At 39.8% G+C, this 24,989-nt stretch overlaps 1 protein-coding gene, 1 non-coding gene and 1 pseudogene across 22 annotated transcripts in view; all 3 read left to right on the forward strand.

Moving 5' to 3' along the window:
• The window catches only part of LOC134485567 (mRNA turnover protein 4 homolog), a 70,303-nt pseudogene extending 47,585 nt beyond the window's left edge, over window positions 1-22,718 (forward strand).
• Arb2a (ARB2 cotranscriptional regulator A) overlaps window positions 1-24,989 on the forward strand; it is a 464,298-nt gene that overhangs the window by 216,010 nt on the left and 223,299 nt on the right. The window lies entirely within an intron of this gene.
• Window positions 2,543-2,646, forward strand: Rnu6-259 (RNA, U6 small nuclear 259). The gene has a single exon (XR_005501581.1). It is a non-coding gene; the product is annotated as a U6 spliceosomal RNA (small nuclear RNA).

Here is a 24,989-nt window from a genome sequence, read left to right on the forward strand (position 1 = left end):
CACTCGGAAGAGGAAACAAAATAGTCTCTGGAGGGACAGGCACTCGGAAGAGGAAACAAAATAGTCTCTGGAGGGACAGGCAGCTGGGTCTTCTGCCACACATGCTTTTAGCGTGATGCCCAAATCCCAGCGAGGCAAGAAAGTTTCCTTAACAAAAAACTGCCAAAAAGGGCTTGGGACTGAGGCAGATCCTGATAGAAGAGCTTTGGGAATGTGTGGACAACAAGTATCTCTTCGTCTTCTACCTGGTCAACACGAGGAAAAGCAAGCGGAAGGACTTCCAGAATGCTTGGAAGCACAGCCAGATGTTCTTTGGCTAAAACAAGGTGATGATGTTGGCCTTGGGTCGAAGCCCGTCTGATGAGTACAAAGAAAACTACATCAGGTCCGCAAGAAGTTGAGAGGCGAAGTCGGGCTCCTTTTTATCAACCGCATGAAGGAGGAGGTGAATGAGAGGTTCACAAAGTATACAGAAATGGGTTTTGCTCGAGGAGGGAACAAAGCAACTTTAACTGTGAGCCTGGATCCAGGGCCTCTGAAGTAGTTCCCTCATACCATGGAGCCATAGCTGAGGCAGCTGGCTGGGTCTGCTCACTACCCTCAAGAAAGGCATGGTGACCCTGCTGTCTGACTATGAAATATGCAAGGAGGGTGACGTCCTGACCCCAGAGCAGGCCCGTGTCCTGAAGCTGTTTGGGTATGAGATGGCAGAATTCAAAGTGACTACCAAATACACGTGGGATGCCCAGTCGGGGAGATTCCAGCAGATGGACAAGGACCTGCCTGAGAGCGTGCCTGAGTCTGAGGGAGAGTCTGAGGGAGAGTCTGGGGAGGAGGATGACAGCTGACTGAGCACCGGGACTAAGGCCTCCAGCAAGCTCATCATCTCCGCTGGACCCCGCCCTCCCGGACTGTTATCACCCTTCTGGAGGGAGAAGGCATTTATTTTTGCTATGGATGAAGAAAGGAAGGGTGCTAGGGAAAGACTTTGTTTCTATAAAGAATAAAATTTTGTCCACAGGGTGAAAAAAAAATAATAATAATTCTCCATAGAAAAACAGAATCATGATAGGCTTATTTACTAAGTACTAGAACATTGTATGAATTATACATTTCCATTTGCTTAATATCTTTGTTTGAAAGAAATACAAAGAAAAGAACTATGATCAACAAATATTTGTTCAGAAACTTAATTCATAAAAGTTTGATTGGCCTGAATGCTGTGATTACCATAATGTGCCACGATACCAGGTTTATTAGGTTCTAGCAATTGAACCCAGAGTGTGGTCTAGACTGTGGGAGCATTGCATCACCTAAATTACATTCAAAACATAAAAGAAAAGTATTTGGAATGAAGTATAAAGCCTATTATTATCTATAATAATTTAAATATCTATGTTATCTATAACTTCTTATCTATAAATATATAACTATAATTATATATCTAGCTATCTATCTATAACTATTAGTAACTAAGTTGTAACTATTAACTAAACAAGAAAAATATTCCTTTCCTATGGTGTGGTAGGAATTGATAAATATGTTTTTTAATTTATTTTTCTCTCCCTTCCTTCCTTTGCTTCTTTCTTCCTTTCTTTCTTTCTTTCTTTCTTTCTTTCTTTCTTTCTTTCTTTCGTTCTTCCTTCCTTCCTTCCTTCCTTCCTTCCTTCCTACACTCCAGATTTTATTCCCCTTTGGAACTCCCCCAAGGGTTCTACAACCCCCCTTCCAGCCCCACAAGGATCTTCCCATCCCACCCACCCAGACCTCTAAACTTCCAAACCTCCAGTCTCTTGAGGATTAGGTGCATCTTCTCTGATTGAACCCAGGCCTGGGAGTCCTCTGCTGTATTATGTGTTGGAGGCCTCATCTCAGCTGGTGTATGCTGCCTGGTTGGTGATCCAGTGTCTAAGAGATCTCAGAGGTTCATGTTAATTGAGACTGCTGGTACTCCTACAGGGTTGCCCTCCTCCTTAGCTTCCTCCAGCTTTTGACTAATTTAACCAGAGGGGTCAGCAGCTTCTATTCATTGGTTGGGTGCACATTTCTACATCTAATTCTTTCAGCTGCTTGTTGGGTCTTTTGGAGGGCCATAATTGTAGGTTCCTTTTTAAAAATATTTATTGAAATTTTTATGTAGGTCTTGCTTAAGCAACCATATTGGTGAGATTTCGTAGGTACAACTTCCATGACAGTCAGAAGGTGCTGTGTCATAGTAGTCTTGGTCTTCTGGCTTTCATGCTCTTCCTCAGCTTTCCCTAAGCCTTAGGTATAGGGGTTGCACTGTCGCTATGATAACCACAATTGAACACCCACAGTCACATATTCTCATCATTATGATTAGTTGTGTTTCTATGTAATAGTCTTCAGATGTGGAGATCTCACAAGGCCTCAACCCTAGATGAAGAGCTTCCACCAATTAATAGCTGCTAAGAAAAAGAGAGTCTGTCTTCTCCAGGAATGTGTCTTAGGATAGATTTTCAATCCCAATCAGTCAGTCCTGAAGACATGTACATCTAAGCACCACTAAATGCATCCAGTAGTGCTTGCTTTGGCAGCATATATACTAAGATTGGAATGATACGGAGATTAGCATGGCCCCTGTGCATGGATAACATGTAAGTTCGTGAAGCATTCCATATTTTCAACCAGATGGTGAGAGGCAAAGGCAGGACCATAAGCAACAGAAGCCAATATACATGGGCATCATCAGAACCCAGTTCTCCTACCAGAGCAAGCCCTGAATATATCAACAGACCTGAAAATAAGGAAGTTGATCTAAAAGCCTATCTCATGAAGATAATAGAGTATTATAAGGAAGGTATAAATAACTCAGTGAAAGAAATATAGGAAAGCACTGGTAAATAGGTAGAAGCCCTTAAAGGGGAAACAGATAAATCCCTTAAAGAAATACAGGAAAATACAGTCAAACAGGTGAAGGAATTGCATAAAGTGGTACAAGATCTAAAAGTGAAAGTAGAAACAATAAAGTAAAAAAACAAGTGGAGGGAAACCAGGAAATGGAAAACCTAGGAAAGAGGTCAGGAATTACAGATATAAGTATCACCAACAGAATACAAGAGATAGTAGAAAGGATCTTAGGTGTAGAAGATACAGTAGAAGAGATTGACACGACGGTCAAAGAAAATTCGAAGCATAAAAATCCCAACTCAAAACAGCCAGAAAATTCAGTACATAATGAAAAGACCAAATCTAAGAATAGAGGAGAATGAAGATTCTCAGCTCAAAGGACCTGAAAATGTCTTCAAAAAAATCATAGAAGAAAACTTCCTCAACCTAAAGAAAGAGATGGCCATATTGGTACAAGAAGCCTACAAAACACCAAATAAATGGGACCAGAAAAAAAAATCCTCTTATCACATAATAATCAAACACTAAATACACAGAACAAAGAAAGAATATTAAAAAGGCCAAGTAACATACAAAGGCAAACCTATCAAAATTACACCAGACTTCTCAACAGAGTCTATGAAAGCCGGAAGAGCCTGGTCAGAGGTCATGCAAACTCTCAGAGAACACAAATTCCAGCCCAGGCTACTATACCCAGCAAAACTCTCAATCAACATAGATGGAGAAACCAAAATAGTCCAGGACCAAACCAAATTCAGACAGTATCTATCTATCAATCTAGCCCTACAGAGGATGCTAAAACAAGGAAGATACCTATACCAAAGAAAAGACAAGACATTAAGTATCTCACAACAAAGCCAAAAGGAGAGAATCACAAGCACGTAAACCTACCTACAAAAGCAACTATAACAGGAGCCAACAGTAATCTGTCTTTAATATCTCTCAGTATTGATTGGATTCAACTCACCTATAAAAAGATATAAGCTAACAGACTGGTTATGCAAACAAGATTCAACGTTTTACTGCATACAAGAAACACACCTCATTAACAAAGAAAGACACTATCTCAGTGTTAAATGATGGAGAAAGGTCTACCAAGCAAATAGTCCCAAGAAACAAGCTGCAATTGCCATCCTAATATCCAATAAAATAAACTGTCAACCAAAAGTTAACAAACCTGATGAGGAAGGAGACTTCACACTCATCAAAGGGGAAATCTACCAAGAAAATTTCTCTGAACATCTATGTCCCAAATGCAAGGGCAGCCACATTCATAAAAGAAACTTTAGTAAAGCTCGAAACACACATTGAACCCCATACAATAATAGTGGGAGACTTCAACACCCCACTCTCCCCAATGGATAGGTCATTGAAACAGAAATTAAAGAGAGACACAGTGAAACTAATGGAGGTTATGAACCAAGTAGATTTAACAGATACCTATAGAACATTTCACCGTAAAACAAAAGAATACACCTTCTTTTCAGTACCTCATGGTACCTTCTCCAAAATTGACCATGTATCTGGTCACAAGACAATCCTCAACCAATACAAGATTGATATAATCCCATGTACCCTATCAGACCACCATGGTCTAAAGCTAGTCTTCAGTAACGGCAAAAGCAACAGAAAACCCACATACCTGTGGAAACTGAACAACTCTACTCAGTGGTAATTTGATGAAGGATGAAATGAAATAAATAAAGACTTCCTAGAATGTAATGAAAATGTTGACACAGTGAACCCAAACCTATGGAACAGAATAAAAGCAGTGCTAAGAGGAAAATTCACAGCACTAAGTGCACTGGTAAAGAAGCTGGAGAGAGCATACATTAGCAGGTGACAGCACACCTGAAAGCTTAAACCGCCTCTTAGTGGTTTATGTTCTAAGATCAAGAATTGATAAATGGGACCTCATAAAAATGCAAAGCTTCTGTAAGGCAAAGGACAGTGTCATTAGCACAAAACAGCAGCTAACAGATTGGGAAAAGATCTTTACTAGTCCTACATCTGATAGAGGGCTAATATCTAAAATATATAAAGAACTCAAGACGCTTACCAAAAAACCAAACACCCAATCAAAAATGGAGCATAGAACTAAACCGAGAATTCATAATAGAGGAATCTGGAATGGCTGAGAAGCATCTAAAGAAATGTTCAGAGTCCTTAGTGATCAGAAAAATGCAAATCAAAACAACCCTGAGATTCTACCTTATACCAATTAGAATGGCTAAGATCAAAACCTCAGGGGACATATGTTGCGAGGATGTGGAGAAAGAGGGACACTCCTCCACTGCTGGTGGAATTGCAAACTGGTACAACCACTCTGGAAATCAATTTGGAGATTCCTCAGAAAAATGGAAATAGACTTACCTAAAGATCCAGAAATTCCACTCTTGGGACTATACCCCAAAATGCCCCACCATGCCACAGGGGCCCATGTTCAACTATGTTCATAGCAGTTTTATTTGTGGGAGCCAGAAGCTGGAAACAACCCAGATATCCCACCACAGAAGAATGGATATAAAAAATGTGGTTCGTTTGCACAATTTGATACTACTCAGCTATTAAAAACAAGAACATCCTGAGTTTTGCACGCAAATGGATGGAACTAGAAAATGTCATCCCGAGTGAGGTAACACAAACCCAAAAGGACATGCATGGCATGTTCTCACTAATAAGTAGATATTACACCCCCCCCCAAAAAATAAGAGTATAGAATACCCAAGATACAATAGACCACAGAACACAAAAAGGTCAACAAACTGAAGGACCCAAGTGAGGATGCCTCAGTTCCACTTGGAAGGAAAAATAAAGCAACAGCAAGGGGAAAAGGAGGCAGGAACAGGAGAGGGGAAGGGGATGTGGGTGGAGAGAGAGGGAAACATGATCTGGTATTGGGTTGGGGAAAAGGACTGAAGCCCTGAGAGCCAGCAGAAAAAAATGGAAACAGGTGACCTAGGGAGGAAGGTGGTTGGGAAAACCCTTTAGAAGACCCTTGGGGGTGAGAGACTCTCAGGACTCAAAGGTGAGGACCCTAGATGAAATGCCCTACAGTGAAGAGAGGGAACTTATTGAATCCACCTCTAGCAGAAAGACAGGGCATCAAGTGAGTGATGGATTGCTATCCCACAGTCAAAACTCTGACCCATAATTGTTCCTGTCTGAAATAACTGCAGGGATGGAAATGGAGAAGAACCTGAGGAAAAGAATGTCCAGAGACAGGCCCAAAGTTGGTTCCAGCTCAAGGAGAGGCCCCAAGACCTGTCACCATTACTGGAGATATGGGGCATTCACAAAAAGGGACCTATCATGACTGCTCACCAAAAGTCCCAACAAGTAGCTGAAAGAGTCAAATACAGATAATGTGCACCCAACCAATGAACAGAAGCTGCTGACACCTCTGGTTGAATTAGTGAAAAGCTGGAGGAAACTAAAGAGGAAGGCAAACCTGTAGGAGGACCAGCAGTCTCAATTAACCTGGACCCCTGAGATTTCTTAAACACTGGAACACCAACCAGGCTGTATACACCAGCTGAGATTAGGGCTCCAACACATACACAGCAGAGGACTCCCGGGTTTAGGTTTAGGTTCAGTCAGAGAAGATGTACCTAACCCTCAAGACAAGGGAGGCCCCAGGAAGTTTAGAGGTCTGGTTGGGTGGGTGGGGTTGGGACATCCTTGTGGGAGAACAGGTGGACCAGGAGGGGAATAAAATCTGGAGTGTAAAAATAATAAATAAATAAATAAATAAATAAATAAATAAATAAATAAATAAATAAATAAAGTGTTCAGTAGGTTATATGTGTATCTGTGTGTATGTTCATGTGTATGTATATGTAACAGTGATTAAAGTGGTAGTAATGAATTTGAGAGGGAGTGATAAAGGCTAATGAAAGTGGCTCTCTGTAACTGAAATTTTCACTGTAAACCAGAGAAAGATTCAGAGGTATCTAGAACATACTTAATTTGGCTAGTAGTTTGAACCAACCACGAGAGGAGAGAGGGCTTGAGAGAGAGAGAGCGAGAGAGGAGGAGAGGGGAACATGAGGCCAAGAAAGGAACCAGGATCTAAGAAAGTGCTTAGTTAGCCAAAATGGCTGAGGTTATGTAGGGCAAGAGAAGCTGGGAGAAGGGGAAGCAGAGTTCTGAGGCTGGAAAGGTCTGGGTTTGGTGTGGGGGTGAAAAGTCAGAGCTAAGGTATTCTCTGAGAGCCTGGCAGCCAGAGTCTAATGCAGTATGTTAATAGACACCTCAGTTGTCCTGGGTTTCTGTGAGACCTAACACTGATCAATTAGAAATTATGGAGAATCAGTCTTCTTAAGGGTGTGAGCCCCTAGTAGGTCACCCATGTTCCACTAAAGGCCACATATCCAAGAGTATATGTGCAGTACAAATTGCACGTGTATTTTAAAAAAGGACAAGTTAACAAATTGGATAGGTAGGAAAGAGCTATCAGTTCTGAGAGGAGAGCAGTGGTATTATCAAAATCCATTGTATAGAATTCTCAAAGAGCAATAGGCAAAATAAATACACATGCATTTTCTTTCTATTTCTTCTATTTCGAATCTCTTGGTGTATTCTATTTTTAAGTTCCAAAGAAACCTGGGATTTGGTACCTATGGCTCCTCCTAGCATTTCTTACGTCACCCTTTAGCCTATCCCAACTATCTCCAACTGAGGAGCTGGCCAGCCAGCTTCCTTTCTGATTCCTTTATAACTCAACCTGGACAAATGGTTAACTCTCAGCTGGCAGAGAGTTGCTTCCTCTATCTGTCCATTTTAAATTGTCTGGTTTGAGCTTCCCTAGCTCTTCCTCAAGCTGGCATAACTGCTGAGTTTAGATGTGCAACTTCCCTGTTGTTTCTGACATTTTTTTCCTTGTCAAATATGACCTCTGGCTTTTACAGTCTTTCTGCTCCTTTTGCATGGTCCCTGAGCCACAGAATGAGGAGTTGTGATGTAGATCTCCCATTTATGGCTGATTATTCTGCAGGAAAAGAACACCAGTTATTCACAATCTATTTTTAAACACTTAAAGATTTCCATAATGTATAAAGTGTTCTCTGGTCTTTTATATTTTAAATAGTTGCTTAAAGTATTGCCTAGTAACCCAAATGTAGAATCTCTGAGGGTAATCAAAGTTCTTGCAGTTCAAGGCAAATTAATAGTGTGCAGTGAAGGGAAAATGTTTTCTGTGTGTCTTTATGCATATGAATATGTAATTGTCTGATGGTTGTAGATTATCTACAGTTTCAAAATCATAAATTCTCTAAATATAGCTTATTTATCTTCTTTTTTATAGAGTATTTGTAACCAATATGTCTGGTAAACATGGATCCTAAACCATAAACTTGTATTTGAAGTGCAGACACCTAACAGAATAGTCCTGACTACATGAAGTGTCAGTCTTCATGGACATCTTTCTAGCTCCAACCTATCCTTTAATTCAGGGAGCGGGAGGAAGCTTTGTTTTGTTTTTGTTTTTGTGTGGGTTTTGTTGTCTTTTTAGTTCTTCCTTTTTCTTTTAATTTATTTTGCTCTCATACAGAATATCCTGTCAGCAGCTTCCCCTCCTTCTACTCCTCTTGGACCCCTACGCCTCCTCGCTTCCCCTTTATTTCCCTTCAGAAAACAGCAGGTCTTCCAGGAATATCAATCTAAGAAAGCATTATAAAATATAATAAGACAAGGCATAAACTCTCATATCAAAGCTGGACAAGGCAACCCAATAGGAGGAATACAGTCCCTAAAGCAGGCAAAGGAGTCAGAAACACCTCACTGTTGGAAGTACCATAAGGAGACCAAGCTAAACAACCACAGCAAGTGTGCAAAGGGCCTAATGCAGACCCATACAACCCTCATGGTAGCTGTTTTAGTGTTTGTGAGCCCTTATGAGCTCTAATTGTTTGATTCTGTGGGAAGAGTTCTCCTGGTGTCCTCAACCCCTTTGCCTCCTACAATCTTTCTCTTCTCTTCTCTTCTCTTCTCTTCTCTTCTCTTCTCTTCTCTTCTCTTCTCTTCTCTTCTCTTCTTCTTCTTCTTCTTTTTCTTCTTCTTCTTTTTCTTCTTCTTCTTCTTCTTCTTCTTCTTCTTCTTCTTCTTCTTCTTCTTCTTCTTCTTCTTCTTCTTCTTCCTCCTTCCTCTCTCTCTCTCTCTCTCTCTCTCTCTCTCTCTCTCTCTCTCTCTCTCTCTCTCTCTCTCTCTCTCTCCCTCCCTCCCTCCCTCTCCCTGCTCCCTTGTGGGGTTCCCTGAGCTCTGCCTGAAGTTTGGTTGTGGGTCTCTGCATCTGTTGTCATCAGCTACTAGAGGGGATTAGGCTGATGGCTAAGTACCAGTCTATCAGTGTAGTAGAATATAGTTAATGTATTAATCATACAACTGACTCCACCCCCATTTAGTCAGTCATGTTTGCTTCTATCCTGGGTCTATGAGCAATTGGCTTCTGTTTTCTGGCGGTCCAGGCATGTTGGGCATGGGCTCCCTCTCATGGCTTTGGCTTCAGATTAAACCAGTCATTAGTTCCCCACTTCAACAAGCTTTGCCCCAGCACAACTTACAGGCAGGACAGGTTGTGGGTCAAAGGTTTTGTGACTAGATTGGTGTCCCAGTCCCACCACTGGGAGCCTTGCCTGGCCAGTTCAGGCTCCATATCCTCTATTACTAGGAGTCCTCACTAGGCTTACCTTAGTGAATTACAGGAAATATCTAGTGTACTAGGTATAATGGTTTGAATAGGTATGGCCTCCATAGACGCATGTGTTTGAATTGGCCCATATGGAGTGGCACTATGAAGAGGTATGGTCTTATTGGAGTAGGAGTGGCCTTGATGGAGTAAGTGAGTCACTGTGGAGGGGAGCTTTGAGGTCTTATTTATGCTCAAGATAAGCCCAGTATAGGCACAGTCCCCTTCTGTTGCCAAAATGTAGAACTCTTGCCTCCTCCAGCATCATGTCTGCCTACATGCTGCCATGATTATAATGGACTGAATCACTGAAACTGTAAGCTAGCCTGGATTCTTTCCTTTAAAAAAGTTTCCATTGTCATAGTGTTTCTTTGCAGCTATAAAACCTAAACTAAGACCCTAGGTTTTCACATTATCCTTTAAAGGTCCTCCCATATCTAATGGTTTCTTCCTTTATTCTCTCCCTCTATCCCTGTCTTTCCTATCTCGTCCCATCTGATTCCATGCTCACCAATACCCCGAACACCTGCAAATTCCATTTCCCCCTCCAGGAGATCCGTGTCCCCTACCTCAACCCTCCTTGTCACTTGCCTTCTCTGTGTATGTGGACCGCAGTGTGATTATCTTTTATTTAAGAACTAATATCCACTCTAAGTAAGAATATATTAATTGGTCTTTCTGGATCTGGTTTGCCTCACTCAGGACGATTGTTTTTGGTGCCAAGTGTTTCTAGAGAATTGCTTGCCATTTTCATGATGTCATTTTATCTAACACCTGTGTAAATGGACTACATATTCTTTATTCTTTAGTTGACGGATGTCTAGGGTGTTTCAAGGTCTGACTATTCTGGATGAAGCCACTCTGAACACAGTTGAGCAAATATCCTTGTAGTAAGATGGAGTATCTTTTGGGTATAGGAGTGATAGAGCTGTGTCTTGATAGATCAATTCCCAGTTTCCTGAGGAGCCACCATATTTGTTTCCATAGTAGCTTTACAAGTTTACACTCTCACCAGAAATGGAAGTGTTCCCCTTGTTCCACCTTGTTGACAGCATGAGCTGTTCTTTGAATTTTTAGTCTTAGCCATTCTGATCGATATAAAAGGTTATCTCAGAGTCATTTTGATTTTCATTTCTCTGATGAGTAAGGATGTTGAATGTATCCTTAAGTGCATCTGGGTTATTTGAGATTCCTCCATTGCTGGAAATGCAAACTTGTACACAACATTTTCTAACTAATTTGGTTTGTTAATATCTAGTTCCTTGTACTCTTCACATATTTTCTTTATCACCTGTCAGTAGTGGAGGCTGTTGTGATCTTTTCCCATTCTGTAGGCTGCTCTTTTGTCCGATTTATGGTATGCTTTGCCTTTCAGGCATTTTTTGGCTTTATGTTGATCCTAATGCCTATGCTATCAGTTTAGGAAATTGTCTCAGGTGTCACTGTGTTCAATTCTATTCACCCGTTTTCCTTCTATCAAGTTCAGTATGTCTAGTTTAATGTTGAGGTCTTTGATCCACTTGTAGTTCTGTTGTTGTAATCCTCCTTTCATCCCAGAGTTCTGATAACATGTAGGGATTATTTCAGTTTTCTTGTATATGTTGAGACTTGTGATGGAGTATGTGTTAATTTTGGGGGAAAAATCTTTAGATGATAAGAAGATATATTCTTTTGTGTTAAGAAGGTATATTCTTTTGTCTTTGGGTGAAATGTCCTTCAGGTATCTGTTAGGTCCATTTGGTTTATAATGTCTGTGAGCTTCAGAACTTCTCTGTTTAGTTTTTCTCTAGATTATCTGTTGATGAGAGTTGGATATTGAAGTCTACTGTTATCAGTGTGTGAAAGTTGATGTGTGCTTTAAGGTTTGTTATTGTTTCTTTTACAATCATGGCTGCCCTTAGGTTTTGTGGCATTGATGTTAAGGATTGAAACGTTATCCTGGTAGACTTTTTTCTTTGATGAGTGTGGTCTTTTGGTTAATTTTTGTTTGAAGTCTATTAGTTGTACATTAAAATGTCCACACTAGCTTGCTTCTCAGGTCCTTTGTTTGGAAAATCTTTTTTCAACTCTGCGCTGAGGTAATGTCTACCTTTGATGTTGATGTGGGTTTCTTGAATGCAACAGAAAGATGAATCCTGCTTTCACATTCATTATGTTAGTCTGGTTTTTATTGTGGAATTGATATTGAGAAATATCAATGAGCATTGATTGTCAATTCCTGTTATTTTGTTGTTATTGTTGGTGTGCCCAAGTGTGCACACATACAGACACGCATGTGTGCAGACACACACACACACACGCACACGCACACGCACACACACACACATACACTTTTCTTCTTTTGGTTTTGCTGATGTAAGATCATTTATTCCATTTATTTTCATTGGTGTAGTTAATCTTCGTTTGGAGTTTCCTTTCTAGTATCTTATATAGTTCTCAATTTCTAGATAGATATTGTTCTATTTGATTTTATCGTGAAATGTCTTGTTTTCTCTGACTGCTATCTGTGTTCTCCTAGACACAGGACATCTATCTAGTCTCTTCTAGCTTTTATAGTCTCTACTGAGATCTCAGGTGTTGTTCTAATAGGTCTACTTTTTCTGTATTACTTTCTCTTTTTCCCTTTCTGCTCGCTTCTAATGTTCTTTCTTTGCTCTGTAGGTTTAATGGTTTGAATATTATATGGTAATGGAATTTTCTTTTTTGGTCCAGTCTATCTGGTGCTTTGTATACTTCTTATAGGTTTATGGGCATTTTCATTTTTATGTTATGAACATTTTCTTCTATCATTTTTTTTAATTTTTTTCTGGGACATTCCTCTCCTTCTTCTGTTTTTCTATTCTTAGATTTGATCTTACTATCCAATATTTCCCAGATGTTTCTGATGAGAATTTCATTTTTTGTTTAACATTTTATTTGACCATGTATCTCTTTCTTATAATGTATCTTCAGGGCCTGAGATTCTTTCTTGCATCACTTGTATTCTGTCGGTAATATTTTTCTCTGTAGTTCCTTTTTGCTTACTACATTTTCCAATTCAAAATTCTCTTAATTCTGTTTTCTTTAATGCTTTTATTTTCATTTAAAGGGCTTGAGCATTTATTTTTTGAAAAGTAACTCTTTTATTTCATTTTGTTTGTTGACAAGGTCTCGTTATGCAGCCCATGATGACTTTGAACTCAAAACTCTTCTGTCTTGGCCTCTTTTTTTTTTTTTCTATCTTGAACACTTCTACTTATTTAATTCAACTGTTTGATTTTTCTTTACTTTCTTTGTTTTTGTCAAGGGATTCCTTCATTTCCTCTAATTTCTTGTCCTTTCCTCGGTTTTCTTAAGGGATTTGCTCATTCCTTAAGATCTTAAGGACCTCTATCCACTTCATAAAGTTGATTTTAAGGTCTTTGTATGATTCATTTGTGTTGAAATATTCAGGGGTTGCTATATATGATATCATGTGTCTGGTTGTGACATAGTTTCATGAATATTGTTGATTGTGTTCTTACACTTGTGTCTAGGCATCAGTGTTTGGTATGGTTATAGGTGTCGGTGCCAAATTCTGGGATAATCTTTGTTGAATGTGTGTTTTGTTTCTTGGTTTCTGTTTCTTCTCCTTTAGCTTGTGTGGTCTGTGGTTGAGCAGGGGGTCTTCATCTGGATTCAGAATTGTCATTCTGGTGCCTGGAGTGGTCTCTTGTTGAACAGGGTTCTACACCCATATTGGAGGCTGGAGTTCTGATGGCCTCTAGTACAGTAGGGAGTCCCTGCCTGAATCTGGGGCTGGGATATCACAAGAAGGGAAGGGGATTAGAAATATAATCTGAAGGGGCAGCATCTAGAAAGTGGAGGGAGTCTAGGGGTGGGAAGCCTACTAAGTTTTCTAATAAGGCAGGGCCTATATTTGGGCAGGGGTTATCTGCTAGAGTTGGGTGCTGCAGTGCTGTGATTAAGGGGATGGAGACAGCTGAGGATTTGGTCTGTTGAAAACTAGAGACTGAGGTAGGTGTAGGGGAATATTTAATGAAGGGGTTGTAGAACGTAGTAATGTACGGGGGTGGGCACCATACCTGGACTTCTCATATACCTGGCTTATGGCTGGGCAGGGAGTGTCTGCTACAGGGAACCAAGAGAATGGGGGGAGGGGATGAGGACAGTTCACGGATGGATGGCATACCTGATCTTCTCCTATCATCAAATTCTTAATTTCTCCTATTTTGCTTTTGTTTCAGGAATGTTTTGTATTCTTTAGTTGCTCATTTTAAAAGTATTTTCTGCATTTTTATGTATGTACCTCCAAGATAATTATGATTTGTTTTAAAAATTGTATTCTTCAATGTGTGGTTCTTTTAAGTATTGTTTATCTTTGGTCTAGTCTTTATATTTTGTATTTACATTCTTTCCTCTTTTGTCTATGCTTATGGTCTATCTATTGAGAACTTTCCTCCCATGATCACTCCATCTACCCATATCTTTCAACCTTTAATTTAGTCTTGTTTCACAAAGACCTCTTCAAACCTTCTGAGTGATGACTGCCTAGTATCTGGGAGTTTAGAGGGATAAAGTCAAGGGGAATTTGCTGAAGTCCCCCCCCCATTTCATATTAAGTGTGCATATTATGGACCCGGTGGTGTATCTTAGTGAATTCTTTTCTTTTTTCTGAAATTGATGTGAGGTGTTTCTAATATCCTCATTTCAAAGTGTTTTCTGCAGAATATGCAGAGCCATCAGTCAGACTACAGTGAATGGAAGGGGGAAACAGTTGCTTCTTAAGTGAACTGAATGTTCTTCCTGTTTCTCCAATAGACTGAATGTGTTTCCCTCCTTCTGTCTCAGTCATCTGGAGTATTCTCCCACTGTTTCTGAGGATTTTTTCTTTAAATATTTTTTCTTTTATTGGATACTTTTTATTTACATTTTAAATGTTATCCCTTTTCCCGGTTTCCCCTCCAGAGACCCACTATCTCCCCCTGCTTCTATGAGAGTGCTTCCCCACCCACCCACTACTCCCTCCCACCTCCCTGCCCTGACATCCCCCAACACTGGGGCATTGAGCTTTGACAGGACCAAGGGCCTCTCCTCCCATTGATGCCTGACAAGGCCATCCCCTGCTACATATGTGGCTGGAGCCATAGGTCTATCCCTGTGTACTCTTGAGATGGCGATTTAGTTCCTGGGAGCTCTGGGAGCTCTGGTTGGTTGATATTATTGTTCTAACTATGGGGTTGCAAACCCCTTCTTCTCCTTCAGTCCTCTCCCTAACTCCCCTACTGGGGATCCCATTCTCAGTTCAATGGTTGGCTGTGAGCATTCACCTGTGTATTTGTTGTTTTGTGGCAGAGCCTCTCAGGAGACAGCTATATCAGTCTCCTCTACTTTTCTTTTATTGAAAATAGATTTCTTTTCATTAATATTTTTCTGAATTTTGGTTTCTCCTCCTCCAGCTTCTCCAAGTCTCTACTTACCTCCTTTCTCTGAATTATCACCATCTTGCTTTGGTCTCTTCTAAGAAAACAGACATCTCAACAACAATAATAAAATAAGGATAAAACAAAAATTAGAAAAGGATAAAACAAACAAAAGGAAAAATGGAACCAGCGGTATTTTATTTCACCCTAGGTCCTTGTCATTTCTTGTCCACCCAAGCAGGTTCAAGGATGGGTTCCATCTCATGGAGGGGGCCTTAATCCAGTATTGTTGGTTCCTCCCACAAGCTTTGTGCTCGTCCTGCATTAGCTTAGCTTGCAGATAAGTCGGGCCATCATTACAATTGGAAGGTTTTGTAGCTGCCTTGGAGTTTCTCAGTCTCCTTTGTGAGCATTCCGAATAACTTCCCGTATGATGAACACTGGTCTGTAGGGTGAAGATACCAGCTTGATTTCTCCATGTTCAATGGTATATGCAGATGTTGTCTTCAACAATAGGACCTTGCTGTCATTTGGGGGAGAACAACAATAGGGTTAACATTGAATCACCTGGGTTATTTGGGGAATTTACTGACAGTCCTTCGGCCAACAGCTAGATTACAATGTAATCCTTGTAGGCAGTAGAAGCTCCGTTTGGTAATGAGCAATGTTCAGTTGTGCTTTCATCTTCCATAGGATTTAATGAACTCCTCTATACTTCCTGCATTATGTATATATTTTAGGAAACTTTACTGTATTTGGTTCACATGACCCCTTACAGGGCCATTAGTTTTAGCTGTCCTCTCCGTGCTGCTTCCCTTGCCTCCTCCCTCTTTCCTGTTTGACCTTCCATTCTTGCCCCGCACATATTCATCCTTAGCTATTTACTTTATTTCTCCTTCCTAGGAAGGTCGATCCATGCTTCCCCTAGTCCTTTACTCTGTACTTAACCTCTCTGGTTATATAGATTGTAACTTGCTTTACAAAGACTTAACAGCTAACATCCACATATAAATCAATACATATTCATATTATATTTATCTTTAGGTCTAGGCTGCCTCCTTTAAGATGATTTTTTTTTAAGATCTGTCCATTTACCTGCAAATTTCATGGTTTCTTTCTTTCTTTCATTTCCTTCCTTCCTTCCTTCCCTTCCTATTTCCCTCCCTTCTTCCTTCCTGTCTGTGTATCTATCTGTATTTTTAGTGTAAATGGTACCACATTTTCTTTATTCATTCATCCATTGACAGACATCTGGAATGTTTTCAGGTCTGGCTATTAATAAAGCAGTAAAGGAATGGCTGAGGAAGTGTCTCTGTAGTAGATGGAGTGTCCTTTGGGTATATGTCCAAGAGTGCTTAGTTGGATCTGTGACAGATCTATTTCCTGCTTCCTGAAGGACCACTACACTGGTTTTATAGTGACTGTGCTCGTTTGCACTCCCACCACTCATGTATGCGTGCTTCCCTTTCTCCACATTCCCTTCAGCATGTGCTGGCATTTGTTCAGTTCTGTTACAATTCTGGCTATGGTAAGTTAAATAGTAAAGCAATTTTGATTTGAAGAAAGATATACACATTTTCTATAAGTGCTTCATAGCCATTTGATTTCCTTTATTGAGAATTCTCAGGTTAGATCTGTACACCATTTTTAGTTGGGTCAATTGTTTTCTAGATGTCCAGTTTTTTATTATATTTTGAATATTAACCCTCTATCCAACAGGTAGTTGGTAAACTTTTTCCATTCTGTAATGTGCTGTTTTGATGGGTTGATGGGGTCATATGCCATAGAGAAGCTTTTCAGTTTCATGAGATCTTGTTTATTAATTGGTATCTGTGCACAAAGTCTTTTCCTTTCCAGTGAGTTCAAGGATATTCCCTACTTTCTTTTCTATTAGATTTGGTGTATCTGTCTTATGTTGAGGTGTTTGATCCATTTAAAGTTGAGTTGCGTGCAGAGTACAGAGTGTTGATACATTTGTGTCCTTCTATACTTTTGAGAATTCTTTTTGTTTGTTTTTGTTTGTTGTTTTGTTTTGTTTTCCTTATTTTTTCCTGAATATTTTTATTTACGTTTCGCCTTTTTTCCATAGAAGAGACTGTAATTGATCCCTACAAAAGGAGTCTATACATTTGAATTACTACAGTAAATCTCATTAAGGACATCACATGCATTTTGGGGGAAAGGAAAAAGAATTGCCAGGCAGGTGACCTTTTTCTGGATTGAGCACATTCCCAGCAAGCCTCTGTCCTCATCTTTACAAAACTGAAAGACCTTGGTCTTCACCATAAATCTTTTTTTTTCTTTTATTGGATAATTTTTTGAGTATTTTAATTGGATATTTTCTTTTATGTGAATATTTTTTATTTACATTTCAAATGTTATTCTCTTTCCTGGTTTCCTGGACATAAGCCACCTATCCCATCCCCATCCCCTTTTTCTGTGAAGTTGTTCCCCTCCCCATCCACCTTCTTTCCTCCCTTCCCCCAACATTCCCTTACACTGGGGGTCCAACATTGGCAGGACCAAGGGCTTCTCCTCCCATTGGTGCCCAACAAGGCTGGAACCATGGGTCAGTCCATGTATAGTCTTTGGTTAGTGGTTTAGTCCCTGGAACCTCTGGTTGGTTGGCATTGTTGTTCATATGGGGTAGCAAGCCCCTTTAGCTCTTTCTATCTTTTCCCTAATTCCTCCAATGTGGATCACATTCTCAGTTCAAGTGTTTGCTGCTAGCATTCCCCTCTGTATTTGACATGCTCTGGTTGGGTCTCTCAGGAGACATCTATATCTGGTTCCTGTCAGCATACACTTTCTTAGCTTCATCAATCTTATCTAGTTTAGTGGCTGTATATATATATGGACCACATATGGGGCAGGCTCTGAATGGCCATTCCTTTAGGCTCTGTTCCAAACTTTGCCTCCATATCCCCTTCTATGAATATTTTTGTTCCACCTTTTAAGAAGGAGTGAAGCTTTCACACTTTAGTCATCCTTCTTCTTGAGCATCATGTGGTCTGTGGATTGTATTTTTGGGTAATTCGAGCTTTTTGGCTAATATCCACATATTAGTGAGTACATACCATTTGTGTTTTTCTGTGATTGGGTTACCTCACTCAGGATGATATTTTGTAGTTCAATCCATTTGCCTATGAATTTCATGAAGTCATTGTTTTTGATAGCTGAGTAGTATTCCATTGTGTAGATGTACGTTTTCTGTATCCATTCCTCTGTTGAAGGGCATCGGGGTTCTTTCCAGCTTCTGGCTATTATAAATAAGGCTGCTATGAACACAGTGGAACATGTGTCTTTGTTGTATGTTGGAACATCTTTTGGGTATATGTCCAAGAGAGATATACCTGGGTCCTAAGGTAGTGCAATGTCCAATTTTCTGAGGAACTTCCAGACTGACTTCCAGAGTGGTTGTACCAGTTTGCCATCCCACCAACAATGGAGGAGTGTTCCTATTTCTTCACATCCTCACCAGTATCTGTTGTCATCTTAGTTTTTGGATCTTAGTCATTCTGACTGGTGTGAGGTAGAATCTCAGGGTTGTTTTGATTTGTATTTCCCTGATGACTAAGGATGTTGAGCATTTCTTTAGGTACTTTCTCAGACATTCGATATTCCTCAGCTGAGAATTCTTTGTTTAGCTTTGTACCCCATTTTTAATAGGGTTATTTGTCTCTCTAGAGTCTTACTTCCTGAGTTCTTTGTATATTTTTGATATTAGCCCTTGTCTTAGTCAGAGTTTCTATTCCTGCACAAACATGACCAAGAAGCAGGTTGAGGAGGAAAGGGTTTTTCAGCTTATATTTCTACATTGCTATTCATCACCAAAGAAAGTCATGACTGGAACTCAAGCAGGTCAGGAAGCAGGAGCTGATGCATAGGCCATGGAAGGAAGTTTCTTAATAGCTTGCTTCCCCAGCCTTCCTCAGCTTGCTTCCTTATACAATCCAAGATCTTGTCATACAAATATTTGACTTGCTTGGTTAGAGTCATACCAAGGTATTTTGTATCATTTATGACTATTGTGAAGGATGTTGTTTCCCTAATTTCTTCTTCAGCTTGTTTATCCTTTGAGTAGAGGAAGACTACTGATTTGTTTGAGTTAATTTTATACCCAGCCACATTGCTGATGTTGTTTATCAGGCTTAGTAGTTCTCTGGTGGAACTTTTGGGGTTGCTTAAGTATACTGTCTTATCATCTGCAAATAGTGATATTTTGACTTCTTCCTTTCCAATTTGTATCCCTTTGACCTACTTTCGTTGTCTTATTGCTCTGGCTAGGACTTTGAGTACTATATTGAATAAGTAGAGAGAGAGAGTGGGTAGCCTTGTCTAGTTCCTTACTTTAGTGGGATTGCTTCAAGTTTCTCTCCATTTAGTTGAATGTTAGCTACTGGTTTGCTGTATATGGCTTTTACCATGTTTAGGTTGGGCCTTGAATTCCAGATGGTTCTAGTATTTTTATCATGAAGGGGTGTTGAATTTTGTCAAATGCTTTCTCAGCATCTACTGAAATAATCATGTGTGTTTTTTGTTTGAGTTTGTTTATATAGTGGATTACGATGATGGATTTCCTTATATTGAACCATCCCTGCATCCCTAGGGTGAAGCCTAATTGATTGTGATGGCTGATAGTTTTGATATGTTCTTGGACTCAGTTTTCAAGATTTTTTTTAGTTTTTTTTTTTTGAGTCAATATTCATAAGAGAAATTTGAAGTTCTCTTTCTTTGTTATGTCTTTGTGTAGTTTAGGTATAATTGTAATTTTGGTTTCATAGAAGGAATTTGATAGTGCTCCTTGTGTGTCTATATGGGGGAATAGTTTGTTCAGTATTGTTATGAGGTCTTCTATGACGGTCTGATAGAATTGTTCACTAAATCTATCTGATGCTGGACTCTTTTTGATAGGGAGACTTTTAATAACTACTTCTATTTCTTAAGGAGCTCTGGAATTGTTTAGAATGTTTATCGCATTGTAATTTAACATTGGTACATAGTTTCTGTTTAGAAAATTGTTCATTACGCTTCTGGTTTTTAGCGGGATTCCCAAACCCGCGAATCCCTGCCCGCAGCAGCTCACTGCTCCCGAACCCCGTGGGAGAGAGAGCTCACCGCCCGGAGAGGTGGGAACTCCTGGGACTGCAGAGCGGAAGAGACCACCAACACGGCCCACCCCTGCCCACATCCCTGGTCTCAGAGGAAACTGTATACAGCCTCTGAGTTCCTGGAGATAAGGGCACAGGAGCAACAGGTCCCCTGCGTCTGGGACACCACCGGAACCTGAAGGGACAGATCAGATGAACAGTTCTCTGCACCCAAATCCTGTGGGAGGGAGAGCTAAACCTTCAGAGAGGCAGACACACCTGGGAAACCAGAAGAAACTACACTCTTCCAACATTACTGATTCCAGAGGAAAACACCAAACGCCATCTGGAACCCTGGTACACTGAAGCTCACGGAAAGGGCGGAACAGATCTTCCTGGTTGCTGCCCCCGCGGAGAGCTCATAAGCAACACCCCACGAGCAAACTTGAGCCTCAGAACCACAGGTAAGACAAACCTTCCTGCTCCAAGCGACCTGCCTGGTGAACTCAAGACACAGGCCCACAGGAACAGCTGAAGACCTGTAGATAGGAAAAACTACACGCCCGAAAGCAGAACACTCTGTTCCCATAACTGGCTGAAAGAAAACAGGAAAACAGGTGTACAGCACTCCTGACACACAGGCTTATAGGACAGTCTAGCCACTGTCAGAAATAGCAGAACAAAGTAACACTAGTGATAATCTGATGGCAGGAGGCAAGCGCAGGAACCCAAGCAACAGAAACCAAGACTACATGGCATCATCGGAGCCCAATTCTCCCACCAAAGCAAACACTGAATATCCAAACACACGAGAAAAGCAAGATCTAGATTTAAAATCATATTTGATCATAATGCTGGAGGACTTCAAGAAAGACATGAAGCACTCCCTTAGAGAAACACAGGAAAACATAAACAAGTAGAAGCCTACAGAGAGGAATCACAAAAATCCCTGAAAGAATTCCAGGAAAACACAATCAAACAGTTGAAGGAATTAAAAATGGAAATAGAAGCAATCAAGAAAGAACACATGGAAACAACCCTGGATATAGAGAAACAAAAGAAGAGACAAGGAGGCGTAGATACAAGCTTCACCAACAGAATACAAGAGATAGAAGAATCTCAGAAACAGAAGATTCCATAGAAATCATCGACTCAACTGTCAAAGATAATGTAAAGCGGAAAAAGCTACTGGTCCAAAACATACCGGAAATCCAGGACTCAATGAGAGGATCAAACCTAAGGATAATAGGTATAGAAGAGAGTGAAGACTCCCAGCTCAAAGGACCAGTAAATATCTTCAACAAAATCAGAGAAGAAAACTTCCCTAACCTAAAGAAAGAGATACCCATAAGCATACAAGAAGCCTACAGAACTCCAAATAGATTGGACCAGAAAAGAAACCCCTCCCGTCACATAATAGTCAAAACACCAAATGCACAAAATAAAGAAAGAATATCAAAAGCAGTAAGGGAAAAAGGTCAAGTAACATATAAAGGCAGACCTATCAGAATTACACCAGACTTTTTGCCAGAGACTATGAAGGCCAGAAGATCCTGGACAGATGTCATACAGGCCCTAAGAGAACACAAATGCCAGCCCAGGTACTGTATCCTGCAAAACTCTCAATTAACATAGATGGAGAAACCAAGATATTCCATGACAAAACCAAATTTAGACAATATCTTTCTACAAATCCAGTGCTACAAAGGATAATAAATGGTAAAGCCCAACAAAAGGAGGCAAGCTACACCCTAGAAGAAGCAAGAAACTAATCGTCTTGGCAACAAAACAAAGAGAAGAAAAGCACAAAAACATAACCTCATATCCAAATATGAATATAACAGGAAGCAATAATCACTATTCCTTAATATCTCTCAACATGAATGGCCTCAACTCCCCAATAAAAAGACATAGATTAACAAACTGGATATGCAACGAGGACCCTGCATTCTGCTGCCTACAGGAAACACACCTCAGAGACAAAGACAGACACTACCTCAGAGTGAAAGGCTAGAAAACAACTTTCCAAGCAAATGGTCAGAAGAAGCAAGCTGGAGTAGCCATTCTAATATCAAATGAAATCAATTTTCAACTAAAAGTCATCAAAAAAGATAAGGAAGGACACTTCATATTCAACAAAGGAAAAATCCACCAAGATGAATTCTCAATACTAAATATCTATGCCCCAAATACAAGGGCACCTACATACGTAAAAGAAACCTTACTAAAGCTCAAAACACACATTGCCCCTCACACAATAATAGTGGGAGATTTCAACACCCCACTCTCATCAATGGACGGATCATGGAAACAGAAATTAAACAGAGATATAGACAGACTAAGAGAAGTCATGAGCCAAATGGACTTAACGGATATTTATAGAACATTCTATCCTAAAGCAAAAGGTTATACATTCTTCTCAGCTCCTCGTGGTACTTTCTCCAAAATTGACCATATAATTGGTCAAAAAACGGGCCTCAACAGGTACAGAAAGATAGAAATAATCCCATGCGTGCTATCGGACCACCACGACCTAAAACTGGTCTTCAATAACAATAAGGGAAGAATGCCCACATATACGTGGAAGTTGAACAATGCTTTACTCAATGATAACCTGGTCAAGGAAGAAATAAAGAAAGAAATGAAAGACTTCTTAGAATTTAATGAAAATGAAGGTACAACATACCCAAACTTACGGGACACAATGAAAGCTGTGCTAAGAGGAAAACTCATAGCTCTGAGTGCCTGCAGAAAGAAACAGGAGAGAGCATATATCAGCAGCTTGACAGCACACCTAAAAGCTCTAGAACAAAAAGAAGCAAATACACCCAGGAGGAGTAGAAGGCAGGAAATAATCAAACTCAGAGCTGAAATCAACCAAGTAGAAACAAAAAGGACCATAGAAAGAATCAACAGAACCAAAAGTTGGTTCTTTGAGAAAATGAACAAGATAGAGAAACCCTTATCCAGACTAACGAGAGGACCCAGAGAGTGTGTACGAATTAACAAAATCAGAAATGAAAAGGAAACATAACTACAGAATCAGAGGAAATTTAAAAATCATCAGATCTTACTACAAAAGCCTATATTCAACGAAACATGAAAATCTGCAGGAAATGGACAATTTCCTAGACAGATACCAGGGACCAAAATTAAATCAGGAACAGATAAACCATTTAAACAACCCCATAACTCCTAACGAAATAGAAGCAGTCATTAAAGGTCTCCCAACCAAAAAGAGCCCAGATCCAGACGGGTTTAGTGCAGAATTCTATCAGACCTTCATAGAAGACCTCATTCCAATACTATCCAAAATATTCCACAAAATTGAAACAGATGGAGCACTACTGAATTCCTTCTATGAAGCTACAATTACTCTTATACCTAAACCACACAAAGACCCAACAAAGAAAGAGAACTTGAGACCAATTTCCCTTATGAATATCGACGCAAAAATACTCAATAAAATTTTGGCAAACCGAATCCAAGAGCACATCAAAACAATCATCCATTATGATCAAGTAGGCTTATCCCAGGCATGCAGGGATGGTTTAATATACGGAAAACCATCAACGTGATCCATTATATAAACAAACTGAAAGAACAAAACCACATGATCATTTCATTAGATGCTGAGAAAGCATTTGACAAAATTCAACACCCCTTCATGATAAAAGTCCTTTAAAGAATAGGAATTCAAGGCCCTTACCCAAACATAGTAAAAGCCATATACAGCAAACCAGTTGCTAACATTAAACTAAATGGAGAGAAACTTGAAGCAATCCCGCTAAAATCAAGGACTAGACAAGGCTGTCCACTCTCTCTGTACTTATTCAATATAGTTCTTGAAGTTCTAGCCAGAGCAATCAGACAACAAAAGGAAATCAAGGGGATACAGATTGGAATAGAAGAAGTCAAAATATCACTATTTGCAGATGATGTGATAGTATATTTAAGTGATCCCAAAAGTTCCACCAGAGAACTACTAAAGCTGATAAACAACTTCAGCAAAGTGGCTGGGTATAAAATTAACTCAAATAAATCAGTAGCCTTCCTCTACACAAAAGAGAAACAAGCCTAGAAAGAAATTAGAGAAATGACTCCCATCATAATAGACCCAAATAATATAAAGAACCTCGGTGTGACTTTAACCAAGCAAGTAAAAGATCTGTCCAATAAGACCTTCTAGACTCTGAGGAAAGAAATTGAAGAAGACCTCAGAAGATGGAAAGATATCCCATGCTCATGGATTGGCAGGATTAACATAGTAAAAATGGCCATTTTTCCAAAAGTGATCTACAGATTCAATGCAATCCCCATGAAAATACCAATCCAATTCTTCAAAGAGTTAGACAGAACAATTTGCAAATTCATTTGGCATACCAAAAAAACCCAGGATAGCTAAAACCATCTTCAACAATAAAAGGACTTCAGGGCGAATCACTATCCCTGAACTCAAGCAGTATTACAGAGCAATAGTGATAAAAACTGCATGGTATTGGTACAGAGACAGATAGATAGACCAATGGAATAGAATTGAAGACCCAGAAATGAACCCACACACCTATGGTCACTTGATTTTTGACAAAGGAGCCAAAACCATCAAATGGAATAAAGATAGCATTTTCAGCAAATGGTGCTGGTTCAACCGGAGGTCAACATGTAGAAGAATGCAGATCGATCCATGCTTATCACCCTGTACAAAGCTAAGTCCAAGTGGACAAGGACCTCCACATCAAACCAGATACACTCAAACTAATAGAAGAAAAACTAGGGCAGCATCTCGAACACATGGACACTGGAAAAATTTCCTGAACAAAACATCAATGGCTTATGGTCTAAGATCAAGAATCGACAAATGGGATCTCATAAAACTGCAAAGCTTCTGTAAGGCAAAGGACACTGTGGTTACGACAAAACGGCAACCAACAGATTGGGAAA

This window comes from Rattus norvegicus, chromosome 2, assembly GCF_036323735.1.
Source record: "Rattus norvegicus strain BN/NHsdMcwi chromosome 2, GRCr8, whole genome shotgun sequence".
In the NCBI taxonomy this organism is placed as follows: Eukaryota; Metazoa; Chordata; class Mammalia; order Rodentia; family Muridae; genus Rattus; species Rattus norvegicus.